The sequence below is a fragment of the Phoenix dactylifera genome, chromosome 5 (assembly GCF_051530095.1).
Source record: "Phoenix dactylifera cultivar Ajwa chromosome 5, Ajwa_hap1_PhDact_Kaust_v1.1, whole genome shotgun sequence".
NCBI lineage: Eukaryota > Viridiplantae > Streptophyta > Magnoliopsida > Arecales > Arecaceae > Phoenix > Phoenix dactylifera.
Window position 1 is genome coordinate 1,270,203 of NC_143194.1, and position 16,995 is coordinate 1,287,197.

A 16,995-nucleotide genomic window follows, 5' to 3' on the forward strand; every position below is an offset into this window, starting at 1 on the left:
TTGACGCGAGCCGCCTCAGGAGCCTTTTACTTGTACAAATTATATTGGGAATTTATGACTGATTTATTTTAATTTTAATTTTTATTTTTATTTTTATTAAAAATATTTATTTTTAAAAATATGTTTTTAGAATCTAAAGCTTCGTATATTTGAGTTTCTTTCCCGATTGAAATAGAAAACTATCCTAAAAAAGTAGAAATAATAAAGATTGGTTCCATAAATAATAACCTATCAAGAAAAAGACCAAAAACTATACTCAATTCATTTATGATCAACCTGATCTTAGCAAATTCAAGCACAATTTGATTTAGTCTCTCACGCTAACTCGTTTATTTTGGACTAATCTTTTTTGATACATCCAGCTACGATGAATTCTTAATTGGTGAAAAACAATCCAAAAGTAGCGGACACAAACAGAACAAAAAACCGTCATTGCTGATAACCAATGCCATACCCATCTACTTGTGAAATTGGGATCAAATCGGAATGGAGTGCATCACCCGGTTGCAGCAAGAAATCACCCTTAAGCACTTGGCCAGCCAACTAACCCGCTGCTTTGCTGCTAGTTAAGGGGCCTTGGAGAGTATAGGTCAAAAATGCCCACCCTTGTTGAACCAACTAGATAATTATAATTGAATATTGAAATATAGTACAAACGAAGAAGATCTCATTTAAGGTTCGCTATCTCGATATCGGATTCTATACTGGTGCCATGCTAGCACAATGTCAGTACGATATCGTAGAGATTTTTTTTAGCATACCGAGTGTCGATATACCATTCATATTAAGTACCGATACCGAACTGGTATGATATGGTACATCCTACACTGTCCGATTTGGACCGATATGGCATACAATGATCTCATTCATTTCTTTATTTTGTAAGAAGTTCAGTGTATATACAACACCATTAGCTTATAGAGTTACTAATTGATATAACTATATAGGGTTGTAGTTGTATGATAATATTGAATGTCTTAGGATCATTTGTCACTGCACGTTACCTTTATTGTGCACCATAATAAAAAAAAAAGGAAAAAGAAAAACACATACATATTGCCCAACCTTTTGAATTTTATCATGTACACCAATAGATGGTTGGGATCAAAAATTGTTGAGTTTCAACATCCTAGATATTTTATCATATTACATGCAACTTGGTGCGATACATAGAAAGCATTGGATCTTGTTTCACCGCTCCTATCTAACCATCCAACTCAAAATACAATCACAACAGGGGTTGTCTCTTTCACGCGAAAGAATAATTGATCTTCCTTCACGAAATCAATTGTTGGATTGCTACCTGCACAAGTCAAAGCATTCCAAACTATTCTATTCATCCGCATGCACAGATCTAGAAGTAGCAATTGCACGATCCAAAGAAGGTGAATCCTTCTTTCACACCAAAGATACTGCAAGCCAAGTCTCTTTTTCCTTTGAAACACAAGTGATTTGCCTTCCTTGTCTTTGTTGCAAGAAATGAGGCATGTCATAACTCTGGCTTTAATAGAATATCTATGGAGGGAAACTCAATACTACTTATGTCTACCCATGCTATGTATTTTATGGAAAGACATAAAATCTCTATCAAGGGAAATAGAATACCTATCTCTTATTCCAAGAGAAAGGCTTCGATTATGGCCCAAAGCTTGCTTTGAAGAGGCAATGGGCTTTATGGTGCTTGTTAATGTTTGTGATGAGGTCCTCCTATTAATCCTTTTGCAAAGATGTATATTGCTATTTCCTTCATGGATCATGGTAGGTTAGCAAGTGTAGGAATTGTCTGCAAAATTCGAATTCCTTAGCCTCTTTGTATTTGAGCCCAAGCTTTGCATGCTTCCTCATCCCCTCAGTATGCAGATTCGGCAGGCGTTGCTGCTAACCACTGCAAAGTCATGGAGTTATATTGTCATCGAAAAATTCTACAGCTCTTCATCGCCTAAAATATCCTTGTAAAGGGTATGTTTTAGTTCATAACATAGACATTAGTAAGTGACCATGAGATCGAAGCTTTGAAGCTGATTTTTATCACTTCACCTCTAGTTGTAAGCTTCTTAAGCCTCGAGACCAGATTTCTAAAACCATAATTGCTTATGTTGGGTGAACATGGGACAGGGTAGGGGGAGGAGGGGTTGTATAGATGCAGGATAATTAACATGCTCTTAGCTATGGATGTAAACAACACTTATATCATTGTTTGGTGGAATGTATTTTGACCTTAAATATCAAAAGAAAAACCTCCCTTTCTTTCTTTTTTTTTTGCAAAAGAAAAAGGGCTCTAAAAAGTAGCAAGAGCAACAATAAACATGGAAGCCCTAAGGAACCACTTGGATCCTGGTATTAAATTGTACTAAATCATATTTTTTTGTTGCTGTAAAAATATTGTTATACAAAGAAGTGATTTTGCATTTTATGGATTTGAATGCTTACAGGAGATAAGAAGTGTTGCTTGGATGTTATTTGAGGATAGGTGGATGAAAAAAAATATTTTTTCATAAAATAGAACATGTTTCCATTTCAAAACCCAATTATTGTGTAACTAAAAAATATATCATATAATACAATAACAACATGATAACATTATACAATATATTATATAATATCATATTATGATATTATATATTATGCTATGATATGATAATAATAATATATAATATTATTATATAATATTATATTATATACTATATTGTATAATAGGATTATAATAACATTTAATAGTATGCTAATATGGTGTTTTTTATTGTATAGTAGAGTTACAATTATATTTAATATTATATGATATTATATTAAAATAATATTGTTTTCTAGATTAATTATTGTTGTTACCTACATTAATTCCATGTCTTGATATTGTGATCTTTGACTTGGCCAAGAAGAAGAAAACAAACCTTTTAATCCTGTTATTTCTTGGAGCTGGTAGAAGATTCATCTGGACTCAGTCCCTTGGTATATCGCCATTGAGGTTTTCACATAAAAATCTTGGCCTCTAATAATTTTGTTGCACTGCAGTATTTGTTGCTGCTTTATCTTTGTGATCCTATTGTTCTCTCACTGAGGGAAAGAGATTTCTTCTGTTGTTGCCGGTTTTGGGTATACATGCACCAGTATGCTGTAGTATGATGCATACTGTTATTTGCTTCTGTCGGTTTTCAAATATAGTATTATCTTTAAAACGATTGAGCCAATTAATCCCAAACCAGATGGTATTAGATTCTATCCAGATGACCGAAAAGATGCGACTGTTCCGTCTCTGTGATATAAAGGAACTTCCCATGAAGAACTATAACATGTGTCAGCATTCTATAATTGACTGGCCAAACATATGCAATCATAATTACACTATGAAATATAACAAGTAAATTTATGATTTTTGCATGTTTTTCAAAACATCATCAATAGGAATTTTAAAACAACTAATAATATGCAAAATTTTTAAAGCATCAGTAATTTTTGCATAATTTTTAAAGATGTAGAAAATTTCTGCATAGATTTTAAAGATGCAGAAAATCAAATTGAAGAGAATTTAAAGCTGTGGAAAACTTCTGTATGAATTAAAGGTGCAGTAACTTTCTGCACAGATTTTTTTTTAATCTGTAAAAAATTTCTGCGTAGATTTTGAAGATGCAGAAAATTTTCTGCACAGATTTCAAAGATGCAAAAAATCAATTTATGTAGAATTTAAAACTGTAGAAAACTTGCAGAAATTTAAAGCTATAGAATTTTTTGCATGGACTTTAAAGTTACAGAAAAAAAATCTGTAAATATTTTAATTTTGCAGAAAATTTCTGCACTATTTTTAAAGTTGCAAAAAATATGTTTGCACAATTTTCAGAGCAATATGACTTTCTAAAAAAACTGATTTTTCTTAAAAAAAAATTAAAGCTTTCTAATTCTGACAATTAGACCAAAATTAGTCCTATGCAACTGAATTAAATTTGATAAACAATCAAATAACAATTTCTAGTATAATCAAGATACACGTTCTTAGACTATTAGAAATCAAAGTATCATACACCTAGAAAGTTCTATTTGTAATATGAAATAATAAATCCAAATTAAAACTTAATATCTATAAGGAATAAGAAAAAAAAATTAAATCTTTTTTAAAATTAAAACTCCAACCCCTTAATCCCCTGGTCTCCTTCAACCACCTGCTCCTTCTTCATCCCGCAAAACTGGATAACAAAAGTAATTCCCATGCACCGAGCACTGGCCAGCAAGGTCACCAACCGTTGGAGATTGGACTGTCAGCATATGACACCATGATAGTGAAACTGTGCTGGGATTCTCTACTCCATATCTTGTATCGCATCTCTTCAAAAAAAATTTAGCTGTAGTTTCTTGTGGTATAATAATATGTTAATTAATTCTACAAGTCTGAATCTAACACCCTACCAAATGCCAACACAATGTTTGAAAAAAAAAATCCTGATTAGATTTTATAGTGAAGTTAATTTACTAATATTTAAATGGGTTTTAGTCCTATGTGGGAGCTTTCTGATAAGAGAACTTGAAGCCTTCTAGCTCTCAACAACCCTTTCTCTAACAAGTGTAGGAACGCAAGGTCACCCACAGGTCCATGACCTAATACAGAGAGCAAAATGGGAGAAATAGATCCTCACAATAATAAATCAAATCACAACGAGCAAATACTTCATTTAAGTCCAACTAAATAGAGACGACAAGAATAGGGCAAAATAAGAGCTTCATAGGCCATAAACCACCACCACCTGATGCAAGCTTAAGAGGAACAATTTTTTTATTTTTTATTTTGATGAAAAGGGAGGGAGGACCAAGCATTGCTAATATTGTGGTTCTAGTTCTCAAAAAACTTTAATTTTCAGTTTTATTATCAAAATGTGGTGGACAATATGCGTGTGCCTATGCATGCATGCATGTACAAGACACATACACATACAGAAGGAAGGAGGAAGAGAGAGAGAACAAAGAAGATAGACCTAGGCAAGATTGTTCAACTTCATTGAGCTATCATAGTTTGGATTTTGTTAAGCTTGTATTTCCTATGTCAAGTTGGGTTTGTGTAGACAAACCTCATTAATCCAATTTAGAATTAGGTTTGACTTGAGTTACAACTCTCGTCATATTTATTCCAACTCTAATAAACACTACATCTTAACTTGATGCACCAAAGGATAGAGGTAATAAAATTAAGAAAAGAGGATTATGACTAGAGTTTCACAAACACTTGGATCCAATAGTCATGGTTATGTAGTAGAAGAGATGTCAATCCTAAAGAGATGTTTACTAGCCCCTCAAGACAAAGCCATAATTCCAAGAAATGATGCCAAGCACAAAAATCTTGCACGAAAAGTAGCACGGCTTATGTAGCTGTCTTGTTGCCCCAATTTTTTTAGTTAGATTTCATGTAGAGTGTAGAGAAAGAAGCATGGGGATGGTTAGACAACAGCCTCTTAACTGTTTTGTATGATATCTCCATTTTCCTGCACTAAAGTAGAAATATCGTCAATTCTAATACAAGCAAGGTTAGTATATATATCGTACATATACTAAATAAAATGAATGTGTGCTTGCAAATTGCCTTGCAAAGATTGACAGGAATCAACTTTCTAGCGTCTGTTGGGAGGAGAAAATTAGCCACATATGCTACATAATTTAGTAGCATGTAATACAACTATCAGGTTGCATGCTTGCAACGTTTTTAAAAAAAAAAAAAATAAGAAATAGGTTTCATGCAACTTGTTCCTTTCTACGGTCTGTATACTGAATGTAGTATTTCTAAGGGACTTCTTATATGTATATGTCTTAGCTATATGCTGACCTAACCAAAAGAGAAATCAGAAAACGAAAGGTATGTGATTTAGGCTTCAAGCATCTTGGAATGAGGCCGAAGTCCATTGCCAATTCAATAGAAGAACTTCTTTTGCAAGAATAATTGTTTGGGTCTTTTCATTCCAATGCTCATTGGTTCCTTAATATAGTGGTCACCATTTTCTCTTGTGCATTTCAGGTAGAAGTGCTTGAATCTGGTAGATATGAAAACCACCCATTCCCAACTAGATTTGCACATAATCCAGCTCAAGAATAATAGTCTCATAACTAGAGTGCGTCTTGGATGAAGTATCAACTTTTTTATAGCATATACTAGCTCACAAGCCAAAATGTTCAGTTTGGCCTATAATATCCAAAACTAAGGCTAACGTACCTAAAGACGACAGTTGTCGTTGTCTAAGGTCCAAATCCCAAACTCGACCGTTGGAATTGCATCCAAATCCTGCCCAATCCGCATAAATAATTTCACCAAAAATTTATGGGCAAGAAAGCTAGCTAGTCCATGACTTTCTATAAAGAACAAGAAGGTAAAAACAAAAAAGGGAAAAAGATGAAAGCTAGGCTAACGAATTTGAGGTCTTGAGCGGCATGGCCAGCACAGTGACCCCTCTATGGAGCCTAGGATTAGAATATCCTTGTCCCAGACTCCTTGTTACAATCCATGTGCCCTAAAGGAAGTTTCAATCCGGCTTCCAATCCCTATCCCTCCCACTGACTCTTTTCTTCCTTCATTACAAATTTCTTCCTCCAATTTAATTTCAGGTGTCCCATACCCCCATATCCTCTTCACGAGACTCAGAACGTTTTATAAAAGTGCCGCATGGGACATGACCATCAGGACTGCTCAGACTCACCCAAGCTATGGAAGACCATTCTCTCTACTAACCCTATACCGGAAACACCATCACCCTCAAACCGTAGACTAACACATGTCCTCTCTTCTTGTATTTTCCGGATCCCGATGTGAAGTATGGTTTGCACTAGGAGAGGTTTGCTGTTTCAGTGTACCATGGGGAACTGGTGAGCCCAATGCACTCATTTACCCAAATATATTACCCAGAGCATTTTGCATTTATCACAGTCCAAGGCTAAACGGCCCTATTCCCAAGGGCCATCCGATCGACCACTAAGGCGTTATAAGCCTCATAGAATCCAAGGAACACCACCACCAAAAGCCCTATCATGGTGATATACCCTCTCTCCCTCTCTTTATCCACACTCCTCTCGATTACCTCTCTCTTCACCTCCATTCAACAAACAAATATCTTTTGAGTCAATTCACCACTACCAAACTCTCTCTGTTCTATTCATGTCTTTTTGAACATTCCTGTCTCTCTTTGTTGGTTGGTTCTAACAAGAGTGTGTGAGAGAGAGAGCGCTTTTGATATGGCTTTTGTGTTCTCCAGCAAGTTCAAGGCCATGATAAACACTACATTCCTTCTATTATTGTGTTTCTTCTTCACCACCCACATAAGGTCTCCTTCACCCTCTTTCAACCTCACAACCCTTAAGGCTCCTAAGGGAGATGGCTGCGTAGGCCTCCAAAAGCATAAAGATCATCACTCCAGGTGCCTATACCTCAAGACCCACATCCCATGCGTCTCTCAAGGTTATGTCAACTATCTCAATATCTTCTATTGTATTTGTGGGCGATACCCTCCTTTAGGATATACCCTCCTGGCCCTTTGGCTACTGGTCTTGTTCTACCTCTTAGGAAACACAGCTTCTCACTACTTCTGCACCTCTGTGGAGAGCCTGTCGAGGGAGCTGAGACTATCACCAACGATAGCTGGGGTTACGCTCCTGTCGCTGGGTAATGGCTCGCCTGACGTGTTTGCGAGCATCATCTCGTTCCGGTCAGGCTCGGGGGAGGTGGGCCTGAGCAGTGTCCTCGGTGGTGCTTTCTTCGTGTCATGCGTGGTGGTAGGCATCATCCATGTTTGCGCCGCGAGCTCGGGCTCGAGGGCGGCGCGCATCGACCGGCCGTGCTTCGTGCGCGACGTCTGCTTCTTCGTGCTCGTGCTCTCCTCCCTCCTTGCCATCCTCCTCGTCGGCCGCGTCAACATATGGGGAGCCATGGCCTTCACCTCCCTTTACTTTGTCTACGTCTCCATCGTGTCCGCCACCCACTTCTGCCGCGAGAAGTATGAGGACCTCGTCGTCCCGATCCTCGACCACGAGGAGCTCCATGAGCCCGTATCGATCACCAAAGAGTCTCATCCAGATGCCAACCAGCAACAGAATCCATCAGGGTACTCCAAGTTTAGAGAATCTGCGTCCTACTACGTGGGTTGGTTTCTGTACCTCATCGACATGCCCTTATACCTTCCAAGGAGGCTGACGATACCCGATGTCTCCGAGGAGAGGTGGTGCAGGCCATTTGCAGTGGCCTCAGCCACATTTGCACCACTTCTAGTGGCAGCACTCTGGAATTCAAAGAGAGGAGGAATGGGCACGAAGGAAGGGCTGACCATATACCTGTATGCTGGACTGGTGGGCTTGGTGTTGGGGATCATTGCACTCCACACAACAAAGAAGAGTTGCCCACCAAAGAAGGTATTATTCCCATGGTTAGCAGGAGGGTTCCTGATGAGTGTGTTATGGACTTACATCATAGCTGAGGAGTTGGTGGGGCTTCTGGTCTCTTTGGGATACATCTTTGGGATAAGTCCTGCCATACTGGGGCTAACGGTGCTTGCATGGGGGAACTCCATAGGGGACCTGATAGCAAATGTGGCCATGGCCATGAATGGGGGACAGGATGGGGCCCAGATTGCCATCACTGGGTGCTATGCAGGACCCATCTTCAATACTTTGGCCGGGCTAGGGCTGTCGCTTGTGGTCTCGGCCTGGACAGTGCACCCTGAGCCATTTGTGATTCCCCTGGGGCCAGCACTGTTTGAGATTTTAGGGTTTATGATAGGGGGGCTGCTGTGGGCTCTGGTCATACTGCCAAGGAAGGACATGAAGCTGGACAGTGTGTTGGGCGTTGGGCTCTTGGCTATCTACTTGTGCTTTCTGTGTTTGAGGCTGTCTCAGAGCCTAGGGCTGGTGCAAGTTTGAGGACCACTTTATCTCTTTTTCTTTTCTTTTTTTTTATCTTTCCTCTTTCGGTTATGATCTTAAGAAGAGTTTTGTATGTCCTTGAGAGGGAATTTTACTCAACTCTCTTGGATATATAAATAACTGCATGCATATATCCCTGTTTTCAATTTGCACTACCATATTTTTGGATCTTGTTGCCAATTCCAAGCAAAGTGCATGACGGGCTTAACTTTTTTCTCAGGAGTCAAAGCTTTATTAAACATACAATGCTTCCAGCTATTCAGCACCTTTTCTTTTCTTGACGTAAATCCAAATACTAAGCAACTTGAGCAAAAGTCCACAATATATTTAAGTTGAAGCATTTCATACAAACTCTTTAAATGAGCTTATATTCTTTTGAGCAAACTTGGCCTGTGTCATGGAGGGGGATTCTTTTCTTTACTCCCTGGGTGTATATAGATAATTCCATATAGCCTTCTCTTTCTACCGCAGATTACTTGGTTCTTGCTGCAAATCCCAAGCAAAGAGTCAAATAAGTAATTAAATTGCAATGGTTTCATATGTTAAGCACCATGCCTTGAGTATGAAAAGTTCAAAGTTCATACTTTTAGTTAAACTACAAATTTACAGTCAGAGGTTGATTCAGCAATAACTGGCATCAGGCTATTGTAGTTCCACCGATGGAGATGAAACTTCCCATGGTACTGAGCATTGGGTTCTTGGTCATATAACTTTATGCCTTTTGCCTTCGAGGCTTTCCCAGGAACTCAAGCTAGTGCAATATTAAACTTATTATTTATTCTTTATCATGGAGGTCCTCGTGGTTTTATAAGTTATTGAGAGGATGAACTCGTACATCCGCGGATATCAACGTAAATAATTATAGACTATCCCCTCATTTTACATGCATCTTCATAAGAATTCTTCTCCTTGCACACCCAACCAAATTGCATGACAGAAGTTGTTTTCTCTGAAGAATTAATTCAACAACATACTACAATAATTTTAAATAATTAATGTCCTTTGCACATGTTGATCTAAAATGCGAACTGCATGATGCAATTTGTTCATCTATTAGATAGATTCATGCACTACATAGCTTGTGCTCTATTCCTTACAAACTGTAATTTCAAAACTACATACTAATCTATAGTTAATGATAGACAAGATATGCAACATAATTGCACCACATGTTACAAATTGGATGACTTGCAACTGAAAGGATATAACTCAATTCAAGTATTGTGGGACATAATTGATCCATCACCATCACAATATTTCATGCAGTTCAATTAATAATTCAGAGGATTTTGCACTAGCCTGGTGTAAACTAAGAATGCATGATATATAAGATTGGCGTACTATACAACAAAGGATTTGATCTTGCACTCACATGAGAATTGCCTATAGGCATTGAACTAAGCAGGCATACATTCTATGAACTAAAGTTGATTTTATATGTTAACATATATAAAACATTACTCACTTAGAAATGAAACCTCTGGAGTGTTGGATATGAATTTCGACTTTTTGGGTTGTGAGCATATACGATGGGTGTCACCTACATATAATAATTTGATATTACATGAGGTACTAATTAGTAAGGATTTATTGTTTTAGCATTTGCCTATATTGGAGCAATGACTGTTATTGGGACAAACTATCTTGCACCCCAAAAAATGGGACAAATTAACTATAAGATACAAATTCATGTAAGGTTCTTGTTTGTTTTACCACTGATGCCAAGATCATGCCGGTAATCATCAGCTGCAATCTTGGAATATATGTCATTGGAAAGAAAAATAAGAAGGTGAAAATCCAAAGAATGAAGGGAAAGCATACATAATGACAAATTGCTTTGTTTTTATCTCCCTCCAATTTCGCCTGTTATTGTGAAATTATAACTTTTTTCTCTCTCTTTTTTTTTGTGCCGCTAAGGATAAGTTAAATAACTAGCAGTACTGGACTGTTGATGGCAGTTCTCGTCTTTTACCTCAACCAAAAAAACGAAACTATTAGTGCCAGTTGTAATCTAGAATTGTACATTAACTTTTCTTATTTTTCTTGCTTATTTGTATTTCTTTTCATCCAGCTAAAAAGAAAATCAAGACATAATTTCTGATAGGTTCCAAAAACTTAGATGCTTAATGTGAAGAAAGGAAATTACATAATAATCGTAGAAGTGTATTACAAGTTTGATTTTTATTTCGTCAATAGTATTGTTTACAGATCAAAGTGCAAATGCATGTTCAAATTAATAATCAACTTAAAAGTATCAATTCACAAGTTAGTATGTCTACGAGAGCCACTTTTTGACATGTCAATTGTCTACCCAAATGTTCTTATCAACAAATTACTTTTAGGAGTATTGTAGCTAGAAGAGCAACCAAGTAGCCATATATAGTTACTCCTACATCTAAACAAAAGGTATGATAATTAACAATTATGTGACCAAAGTTCTTTATATGATTTTTAAGCTACTGCTGCTACCTAATGAAAGAGCTTACTTTGCCTGAAAAAACAAAAAAAATACTTAAATATTTATGCAATTTCATTAAATTAGTTTCACATCAATTGATTTCAATGAGACTTTAAATAGCATGCCAATGTATATGTCATTATATCGGAGTAATTCATAATAGAAGAATCAAACCTAGACACATAAAGAGAGCTCAAACTTATCATACTAAGTATCAATCTTACCCAAACTTTTGTTGGTCAAAGCTTAGCTGCACAAGCCGATAAAACATGCTGTCCAAATTTTTTTTGGAGCTGCTCACTTATCCAAAGCCAAGATATTGGGGGCATTAAAAACTTTGGCTCCATCTCTTTGATATTTTATTGCCATACTTATAATCTATCACTAACTTTGCCCACCAACAACCATTTTTGGCAGATGAAGGACTGTGCAAGCAAAAACAATAGCAAAAATTCTTGCACCTTTTCCATTCGGGCAGATAGAGGTAGTTAGCCCAAGGACAGGAGTCCCAAACTTAGGGTAAGGATGTGATCTTGGGGTAGGGCCCCACTGCTCATGTGAACCGGTTGCCTTGGTTGGGCCGCCTAATAGGACACCTAAAAATTGAGTTCGTCGACCGTGATGCTTTGGACCGGCTTGGCCCGTGTCAGACCGGACCTGACCCCAATTCCATGCAGTCAGGGATTAGTCGTACGGCAACTTTGGAGTCATCCCAAGTGTGGGCAGTTCCCACGCACTGTTTGTCCTGTGGTTGGTCCAAAAAATTTAAACAAACAAAGTGGGAATGTAGAAGTTCTGAGAAAATAGTTCAAAGTCACATGACTAGTCTTAGCTTCTACTTTCTAGCAGTTGGAGCGCATGACATAATTCATTGGTTAGTTCTAAGTGGCTACAAGTCCAAATGATAGAAATGATTTATAAAGAAAAGATCCATTGGATTCTTAAACCAAATCTATGGAAGAACCAATGAGAATTTATAAGAGAACAAATAGAGTTGGTTGGTTCTTCTTTTTGAGATCAGTAGATTTGGTTACTTGTATAGAAATCCTCGTGATAGGAAGGAGTTCTGTTGCTACCGATTTCCATATATCAAAGTGGATCATCTCTATTGATCTGCAAAATAATAGGTAGAGAGTGAAAGGCTCGCCGAATTGACTCTGACCAAACTTTCCGATGTTTAAGTCGGTAAAGATTTTATGAATAAAAAATGAATGAGAAAAAAAAATAGAGAGATGAGAGATAGAGTCTCGCGTAGCCAAGTTAATTTTTTGTTCTCTCTTTTAGAAAACCATTCGAATCTATTTATAGCTGGAGTCCGAATCTTATGGAATTTCAAACTAACAAACTTGAAGTACTTCGATGGATTGTTGATGTGGTGTAATAATTCTAAGGATGTGCTGCAAAAACGTAGCGAGTGGTGAGATCAGACACGCTATTGGAAAGGTGGAAGCCGAATTGCCCTCCCACAAAGAAGTTTTGCTCTACACGAGTAAACAATCAAGCTCCACCCAACCCAAATTCTGTGGGAAGAATAAAAGATCTCCATGGTTCTTTTTTCTTTTCTTCCTGCAGCCCAAAAGATAAGATCTAGGTTGGATTTAGACAGGCTGTTAAAAAATATAAACTAGATAGGCCAATATGTCCGATTTCTATAAAATTTTCAGCTCAAATCTAGAGAAATATCCAAATAAGCCTTAAATAAAATAATAAAATTATGGATATCAAGTTCAAAATTCTACATCATAAACCAATTCAGATTTCAGACCAGCTCGAAGCATCTGGACCAATTGAGGAAAGGGATGTTGGTTTGGACCATTAGGACCAAGGACTATATCCAGAGACAAGCCAATAAAAAACCATTCTTTAGGTATGGGACCACCCATCGGTCTGATTGGAGAGGAGCAAGCCGATTCCTTGGGCCTGTTATTCGGGGTCCTAAGCTTATCTTCGGTCGCCATCGAGAACACGAAAACATGTCATCAAAGATAGCTTTTCTTCGGTTGGATAGGACATTCAGCTTTTCTTCAGTGACACGTGGAAAAACTTAAGAATGATTTCCTATTAGCCAATCCACATAATTTCTACTAATTACATGGCTAAAAAGTGGATTGTGTATTTGCGTAGAATTAAAGGAAACAGTGGGAAAAAAAAAAAAAAGAAGCTGCCATTAGCCACTCACAACTTTTCTTAACTTGTTTTTCTTAAAAAAAATCCATATATTTTTGTTACGAAAAGCAGCATGGGATAACAAATCAAGTTTGTTTCTAAGATTTCAAATAGCTATCCGAAATTCAAGTTGATTATATTTTCCTTCTTTCTCGAAGAACAATAGAACAATTCTCAATCATGATCCTTGCGGATCAGATTATCTGTATAGGATTAAAAAAAAAGGAACCCTAGATATTTGCTATCTTTCTTTTTTAAATGAGACCTCCATTTCAGCTACGATTTTATTAGATATCTTACAACTGGAATATCTCATTTTTTTAATTCGGTTCTTCCACCACCATAAACTCTGATCAGATTCAGGCACATTATATTTTTTATTTATTGGGAGAACCCATGTACTCTCTTGAGGATCCATAAAACAACTCTCACAAGTCTTTCTCTTTTGGAAGATATAGGAGCAAAATAATTAACCTATTGATATTGGAAGATCAAAAAGATACTTCCAATGTCTTATATCTGGATTGATGTTTTTCTTTAGTTAAATTGACCATTACATTTCTTTTAATAGTGTTTGAGAAAAAGCGTGGAAGACTCACAGTCACTCTAACTAGTCGTTAGTTGGGAATTCATGCCTAGGTTTAAACTCAGAATCTCTAGTTGGTGAATAGAGAGCTAAGACTGCTAAAACAAATATTAATATAACGGTATTTTGAAAGGAAAAAACTGGTTCAATCACAAATATGAATTGGGTATAGTTCATATGACTTCAGAACCAACAACATGGATTTTCTCTTCTTTTTAGATGCTTTTGAAATTTAAGATATTTGATGTGTTATTAGTGATATTTTTGTGTAATTAAGTATTAATTATGTTGGTAGTGATAGCTTATATCTATTTGTTAATTGATCTTTTACGGCCATAGAGTATGTTGTTGTTGATAAAGTTTTTCTTTGTAAGAAAATAGTGGATGCACCACCTAGTAAATTTAGGTGGTCACATACTTGGAAAACAACATCACCTCCTCACCTGCGAAGGAAAGGTGCAACCACTAGGTTTATCCCAAATTCTGTTTGTCATCAATTCTAGTTCCAGTTTTTTATTTTTTATTTTCAAAACATAAAAATCGAGATAGAAATGGAATTTGGTAACGTAGTTTTTGTTTTTAGTTTTTTGAAAATTCTATTAGCTTCTAGAAATTATGAAACTAAAAAGGTCAGATTCCTCAAATTTTTGAAAGCAAAAAATACAACCATCCTACCTTTGGCCCACCGTCAACTCTATTATTGACAACAACCACCATCGGCCACAACCGCTCTACCATTAAATACAATCCAAATGACTATCTTGCAGGTTTGAAATTTTAGTTGAAAAAATAGAAACTAATTTTTATTTTATATAAAAATTGGAAATTGGAAATAATGCTAAACACTGTCCTAGTTAATATTTAATTAACCAAATACATAGATGTTCCTTGTTTTGCTCATCATCTAAGTTCAATTTGGACCTAAAGCGCGGAAGCAAGTAATTCTATTAAAAAAACTAGGTTGAGCTAGATCAAATAAACAAAAAACTGAAAGGTTTCTATTACGGAGTATTTATATTTTTGTTTATCTTTATCTGAACTATTGCTATCTAATCCATCAACAAGTAGATGACTTAGATGTTTTCCAACTTGACCGGGCAATCAACAGTTTCATGCTCTCATTCGAATGACAAGTATGGTATAAATGTCAAGATGAGCTTAAAAAAAAAAAGAAAGAATGAAAGCCTAAATTGAAAGCGAACTTAAACCTGACTTGAGAAACCACTGAATAATTCTTAACCTCTAAATCAAAAATCCTAGAGCTGGCCACTATAAAGTTCGAGGATAAGTCTTGCTGGACGATGACGTGAGATGATCAATTTGGAGTACTTTCAAGCATAGAGTTCACCAAAATCCAACAAAGAACTAATCCAAATCCAATTCTGAATCCAGGTGTCCTCTCAAAATCTTGACTCCCGATTCTCTTATACAGTAAGGTAGTGGTGTAGCAAAACTTATGCCTTATATATCTAAACCAATCAACAGTAATTTAAATAGTAAATTACAAAAATTCTTATGAAATTAAGGGTAAAGACTTATACCCAATAGTTTGAAAAATCAATATATAGTTACCCTCTTGATGTTTATTTTTATCTAACACTTTAAATCATAACTTAACAGAATGTTGGTAAAACAGTTAACCTTAAATAAGATCCAAATGTCATATCATACAAATTTCAAAAATGACCAAAATAATTTTGAAGTGACATAATAGCCATCTAAGGATACAAAAAAAATGTGTATATCATCATCTCTATTCAAGAGCATTTTTGATCTTTTATATGAGATAAACACAAACCTCAGGACAATTTTTATAATTTACTCTAACTTAAAACATCAATCCAACTGAAAAAAAAATTTCTCTTTTTTTTGGAGGAAACAATCCAACTCAAAATCAACCATAAGTTTGGTCATGCTCATGCTAAACCTAACAAACTAATGGATCGCCGGCCATATGCTATATTCGAATCATGCAGCTCTAGAAACACCTCCTTAATCTCTAGAACAACCATGCTCAAAGAAACATGATCATCTCAGATTTCTTCTGTAATGCACCTTGGACTGTCACGACTGCAAAGCTATTTATCTTTCTACATTTGCTATTAAGCATTAGTGATTTTTTTGCAGTACAGTTCCATGCCAGTTGCCAGAACCCAGCTTTTCTATTTGAAAGGAAACTGTGTTAAACTGTTTTCTAAAGACTGTTGGATAGATTTTGTCTGCTTACATCCTTCCAAAAACCTCAAAACTGTTCTTAAAGCATCAAAACATTTCCACATAAGATACATGTCACCCAGATCTGTAGGCTGTTGTTTTGCGTACATAGGGTCCAGTCCAAAGCTTGCAGAAAGTTCATGGATGGTGCAAAACACGCGGTTTTGTGCATGATCTGCTACTGATGGATTCTGTGCACCCATCCATCTGCAGAATGAGTACAAAATTCCACTGTTGCCTGTCTGTACACTTGAAAGAAGTGAGATATGATGCCAACTTGATATCGTACACGCCTCAGAAGGGACACCTTATTCCTTCCTACAAATAATTTTTTATCAACTCTGTTTTCTCTTTTCTAGAAAGCTGATATCTTTCACTTATTCACTCATTTGTTCTTAAGTTATTCATTGGGTTCACCCATTTCTATATCATCCTTCATGCAGTAGCTTTCCTTGATATTAGATGCTAATGTTTGATTTTATTATTCTTACAAACCACCTCCCGAGGGATGCTTATGTCCTGAGTTTCAAGCACATATAAGAATATTTTCTTTTTAAATTATCAAATCCCTTATACATTTTGATTTATAGAACGTGTGGATTTTATATGAAATTAGACCTCAACGTTATGCTTTTGTAGCTTCCACGCTCCATGCAGTGGTGAAACAACTTATCACCAAGGGCTAATGGTACGT

The 16,995-nt window shown here is 36.3% G+C and overlaps 1 pseudogene; it reads left to right on the forward strand.

Annotated features, from left to right (window-relative positions):
- The first annotated feature begins 6,423 nt into the window (after positions 1–6,423).
- LOC103708179 (cation/calcium exchanger 1 pseudogene) lies at positions 6,424–8,921 on the forward strand (annotated as a pseudogene).
- Positions 8,922–16,995: the final 8,074 nt, after the last annotated feature.